Source organism: Nuphar pumila, chromosome 5 (genome assembly GCF_984573655.1).
Source record: "Nuphar pumila chromosome 5, dmNupPumi1.hap1.1, whole genome shotgun sequence".
Classification (NCBI taxonomy): Eukaryota; Viridiplantae; Streptophyta; class Magnoliopsida; order Nymphaeales; family Nymphaeaceae; genus Nuphar; species Nuphar pumila.
The window spans coordinates 15,945,661-15,951,660 of NC_143253.1; the positions used below are offsets into that span (position 1 = coordinate 15,945,661).

A 6,000-nucleotide genomic window follows, 5' to 3' on the forward strand; every position below is an offset into this window, starting at 1 on the left:
TTAGGTCGACGGTGAGCAAAACCCTATACCACCTAATCTGCATGTGGAATTTGGGTAGGCTTACAGAGAAAAACTCATCATCTTCGTAGCAGCCAACCCCCTTATATAATGAGGAAAGAGGCAGCTACATAGGTATAACTTCCACCCACTATTTTCCCATTATGTGGTCCACTAACGTGGCCCACTAATGGTGTCAAACTGGGTCGCCCAAATGGGTTGGACCCAGATCCGTTATGCCCAACAATAATTTGTAAATACATTGAATGTGAAATTAGCAATGCTTTTTTTATTTTACCCTATCTTCTTCTTTCTTTTATCTTCCTCTTCATCTTCATTACCAAGTCATATCTAACCTGCTTTTCTTATTTTTCCACATCTAATACATTAGACTTGTAGCTTCAAGGAGTTTAAGAATAATAACCTCCAAGGATTTTTCCATTACAAAATTGGCTAGAGAGAACCTTAGTACGATTTAATAGTGATTTTCTCGATTGCACTAAGAAGAGCAATTCATGCAATTTAAATTCTATCCAGTTTCATTTGCAAGTCTTGCTTGGACTGCTCTCCTGTATCATTTGGAGACACTTGCTAACTATTTCAACAAAAAAAATGCTTAGAACCTCATGAACATACTATGACTGGTACTCGTGCTTCTGCTGGTTGTTTGCTTCATTGAGAAGCACAATTATGAACTTAATACTCTGCACTCAGAAGACACTTTCACAGGGGCAAATTCATCATCTTGTGGAAACGGAAATGTGTAAGAATATTTTTTTTCTCAGTATTGGATTTTTCATCATTAAGCAGTTTGGTTTATGCCATGTGACAATTATTCTGTTGCCTGTTGTTTTAGGAGCCTAGTATCCAGCTGCTCTTCTACTCATGACAGCTAGTAAGCTATCTACTTCCAATGTTTATTGCATAATATTTAGAGGCTAATTTTGAGATCAATTTAAGCAACTTTTCACAATTATTTTCATATTTGTTATTCTATTTGATTATATCAATCATGATAAAATGCTCATAATGTGGCGTTTGCTCAAATCCAGTCCCCACATGCTTCAGAAAAGCTTTTCCATGCTCTGGTTTGGCAAAATGTAAGTGCGGTAGCTGGTTAGTCTAAAAAAATGTTAGAAACTTTGGAATAATGGTTACATTGATGATGGCATTCCTTGTGCAGTAACAGCCGACTGCTGATGCTTTACTGGAAGACTCGTCCTTATTCATAAACTGTGGAAGTGATGAAATTTTTGCAATAAAGATCTGTTAAGATCTTAGAAAAAATGAGGTCTAGTTGTTGTATAGGATCTTGATCAACTTCTCTTAGGAAAGAAAAGACATGGACTCTTAAGATCTCTTTTTTTTCTAAGATCAATCTTAAGATCTTTTTTTTTTTTCAATTCAATTCCCTGAGAATGTAATTTGCTTGAAAATTTTGCTTCGAGTATTGCTTTCTCATTGATTGATTATTCGTTTTTGTAGGTATCTTGGAAGCTTCCTTGATTGCAGAATTTGCTGATGGTGTATCAATCGAGCGAGAGTTGTGGAAGTTTTCATTCAAGTAGAATTGTCAGTTTGATTGTTTGTCCATCTGTTTAATAGATAAAATAGTATTTTCAGGAAACTGATTGATAGTGTGCAAGCTTGATGTGCGCCTATTGTAACAATTAAAATTTATGCAAAATTAATATATTAATATATTTGTTAGTATATGTCTATTAGTGATGGCTTAAGCTGTCACTAATGATCTTTACTTTGAAAACCTTTAGTGACAGTCTAAGCCATCACTATCGAATAAAAGGATCTTGTGACAGCTATCACTAAAGGTGACAACTAATGTCAATGGAAAGTACTGTCACTAAGGCTATATAATAGTGACAGTCTGTTACTGTCGCTAGATGTTTTAGTGACGAAAGCTATAACTACAGTCATTAAAGCTACATCAATAGTTTTTTGTAGGTTTTAGTGACAGTTTTGACTGTAGCTAAAATCAAAATTGTCGTAGTGGCTGAACCACCAGTCCATTGAGACCTTGACACTTGGATGAAGATACTTGAACAAAGGTAGTGATGCATATGCTTGGTGCACGTATGCATGGTTAGACTGTGGATACTACTAGCCCTTCATTAATGGTATCACGTGAAAATGCATTCTTTTCATAAGATAGCAACTAAAACACCTCAACTCACTGTCCTTTTCCGGTTTTGGAATCCTCCAAACACACACATACAGTCACACACAGAGATATTTGTCCAAGAACATGAAGTTTTGGGAAAATTTTGCCATACTTTGATAGATTGCATACAAAATCATTTCCTTTTTAATGAAGTCAAAGATAAAAAGATTCAAAAGGACCACTTCAGATAATAGTAAAAAGTTATCAGCAATTATGTGAATTTATTGCAGTCTAATCTGATTTCTATCACAGAATATGAAAACCCAAAGAAATATGATAAATTCAGAATTAATCATCTATTTTGATACATCAACATTGGCGTTTTTGACTTTTTAGTTTTCTTCCCGTGTTCACATGTTCTCTTATTTTTATATATTTCATTTTAAAATTTACTAGGATTCTTTTTTATATTTTTCTAAGAAAGCAAACTTCTAAAATATATTGCAAGGTTCCATTGTTTTACAGCCAAGTCTCTGCTGCAAACGTGTTCACCACATAATTGGTATCAATTAGTAGAATTTCGCTACTTACTTTTAAGTAGATTTGACTGTTTATATGGATTTATTTATCATAGTTCATTTGCCATGAAATATGTTTTGTATCAACAAAAGTATATTTAAATAGAAACAAAAATGTATGGTTCAACTTGTGCCAAAATGCAACTACTAAAAAAAGTACTTTTGCATCTAGCTTTGTAAATGTGAAACATAATTTATATTAACTCCTATAAATCCATCCATATTGTCTATATTCTACTTGAAAATGAGAAGTAGATGGCATTTCACTTCTTGATATGTTACACGCATTTTTCATCTTCTTTGATAAGCAAGCTGGGGGACAGCCCCTGCATGATTCGAACTTGAGACCTCTTGATTAAGATAGTGTGATCTAATCATCCAGCTATCACATTTGGACCCCTACGGTGCACACATTTGCACCTTACAAAAGAATCCTTATTTTACTCATTGATGCTGTACACATTTGCATTCACTCCAAGCAGCAGTACTGAATCCAAGTTCCCTTTCCTCCGTTTGGTGGAAATTGGCAAGTAGGAAAAACAGATATCTACTGTAGCATTTCTACAAAACTGGGCACAAGTCTGGTTCTGAGATCCTCAGAATTCCTTGAATGTAAACAGAAGAATGCAAGAATTCCAAAGCTAACTCAATTTCCTTTGTAGACAAAATTCAGAATGCAATTTCCATATAGACCCAAAATATAAAAAGATGGTCTATGTTTAATGGATTTCTCAGTGAAACTAGGGTTTAAACCTGTTCGAAGCATCATCCATAATAATTTCTGCCACAACCAGTTCTGGCTCACCATGACCGCTACTACTTACCTCAGAATTTACCCATAGAGCAACTACTAAGGCCACAATTGGGTACTGCAAACTTGGGCTTGGGCAGGGTACTCAACCAACCCAAAATCATTTAGTCAAAATTTATGCCTGCTGTAGGTAAGATACCAAATTAAAGCATACAGATTCTGTAAAAGTCCCCATCAGCTTAGGTTATAAGGGTAAGGTCAGATTTGGATATACTTTAAGGTTTTTTTTAGACTAAGGATTGTTTTGATTGCTTGAATACCTCAAACTTGGACTTCAATCAATTCAAGAATGTAAAAACTGCATCAATCATGCAACTAGACTTAAATGAACTCAAGATATTCCAAAAAGCTTAGAATTCAATAGAATAAGAAAAAGCAATTTATTAATAAAAGTTATATTTGGTAAAGTTCAATTACAGAATCAAGTGCAAGAATATTAAGTGCAACCGGATCCCCCATGTTTCAAGATATTCCAAATGGCCTAGACCTTCCTATGACAGTATTCAGTTCGTAAAGAGCTTGTTCGAACTCGTGAAATAAGCCCACAAGCAAAACATGAACAGGTATTCGGCTTGGCTCGACTCATACAAAACTCATTAACTAGCAATAAATGTATTTTATATATGTTCTATAACATGTTGTATAGATGGTTGAACTGTTTAAGAGGGGCTTTTTCATGATCAGCGTTTGCTGTTTATGTGGGGCTGTGAGGGACTCTACCGCTCACCTTCTTTGGTTCTGCCCTTTCTTCCAGAACATCTTGGGATTTTCATGGAACATTGGGGGTGTTCCAGCTCGCCATGTTTTCACCTTTCGGGACCTTTTGCTTCTTCTTAAATTCAAGTCAGAAGGAAGTAGATGGTTCTTTGTGTGGAAGCTGGGGTTAGGCAGACCCCTACCAGTTATACAATATACCATTGGGATTTGAACTTGAAACTTCCCAACACAAGGTGACGTGCACTAGCTTCTCCTACCAAACAAGCCGTTGGTTTACAGTTACAATCTTATAGCTTACAAAATTGATACATTGTATTTCTTAAATGAGTTTGTTTCAACGTAGCTCAGTAGGTTAATTAGAGGACAAATTTTATTATCTTTAATTTCAAAAAATGTTTTTTTTTTTTGTAAACTAGCCAACTGGGAATCGGCTTGTTTAACTCAGGCTTGCCATGAATTCGAGCTCAGATCAGCTGGCTACAAAAACCAGCCAAGCTTGAAGACCCTCTGTTCGGTTAGTTTGGCTCGTTTACCAACCTATCAAAACCAAAAGAAACACATTTCTCTCGAAAAATGAAGAACAATAAAAGCATCAGTGATGAAACCTGATGCCAACAAAGATACAAACTGGCAAATCAGAGAAGAAATTTGACAAAATTTCCATCATCAGGATCGAAAACCTTTTTCTCATCCACAGTTGAATCAAACCTTGTAGGAAGGTGTCCTAAGATTTTTCTGTTTCTCATCATTTGATGAAAGGACTCGATTATCAAAGAAGCCAAAAACCCATAAATCATGCTAACATACGTTAGGAAATATAGACTACAGATTCAGAAACACAAGTAATCCATCACCATGTATTTGCTTCAGTTCAAGTGTTGGATTAATTTTTTCTTTCATCCTTGTCTAAACCTAAAAATATATACCAGGAAATTAAAATCTGTACCTTTTCTAAAAATAAAGCAAAACCCCAAAAAAATCTACATAACGATAAATAAGACATTAAAATCTAATCATCACCACCATTCTTGACAGAGGAAAAATGACTGTCTATCTCTACATTAGGGGTGTCAACGGGCAGGGTTTACTCGGACCGAACCGACCCAACCTGAATCAAACCCTATAGGGTCTGGGTATGGTGATAAATAAGAAGACCCGATTAAGACCCGGGTTCAGACCCGAAAGTCTGATTAATACATGGACCCAGATATAGTTTGTGAAATTTTATACCCGTTACGATTAAGACCCACAATTTTTCAATGTAAAAATGAAAAAAAAATGGTTTTACCGGGTATGGTCCGGGTTCGGTTCATGTAGTTCTTATCGGGTCCATGTATGATTTTACTTATAGTGGGCTCGATTAAACCCAGATTCGGACCCGATACCATACCCAAAAATTTGGTCCAAGTTTGGTTTCACCTGGGTCCCAACCAAACCCGACCCATTGACATCCCTACTCTACATTGATAAACCCATCAAACGAAAACCTAGAAAAGATCACAAACACCAAACTCCAACACGAAAAATCTCGACCACCCACAATCTATGAACTCCAAAATACCTTAGTTAAGAAGGGAAAAAGTAATGCTATGAATGTGTCTTGTGTGGTCCAATGGAGCCCTAAAAACCTTACAATACTAGGATCATGGCCATCCATCCCATCTTGCGTTGATCGACGGTGAATGTTGTTTCTCTCTTTCATGCTGAAAAGACTGTTTTTTTGCTTGATCCGGAAACACCATTTACTAGGATCATGGTCATCCATCCCATCTTGCTTG

The 6,000-nt window shown here is 35.9% G+C and overlaps 2 non-coding genes across 2 annotated transcripts; both read right to left on the bottom strand.

The window, feature by feature from the left end:
- Nucleotides 1-4,881: 4,881 nt before the first annotated feature.
- LOC149836923 (small nucleolar RNA snoR31/Z110/Z27) lies at nt 4,882-4,979 on the bottom strand. The gene has a single exon (XR_016432270.1). It is a non-coding gene; the product is annotated as a small nucleolar RNA snoR31/Z110/Z27 (small nucleolar RNA).
- Nucleotides 4,980-5,046: 67 nt separating this feature from the next.
- LOC149836924 (small nucleolar RNA snoR31) lies at nt 5,047-5,131 on the bottom strand. Its single transcript, XR_016432278.1, has one exon. It is a non-coding gene; the product is annotated as a small nucleolar RNA snoR31 (small nucleolar RNA).
- Nucleotides 5,132-6,000: the final 869 nt, after the last annotated feature.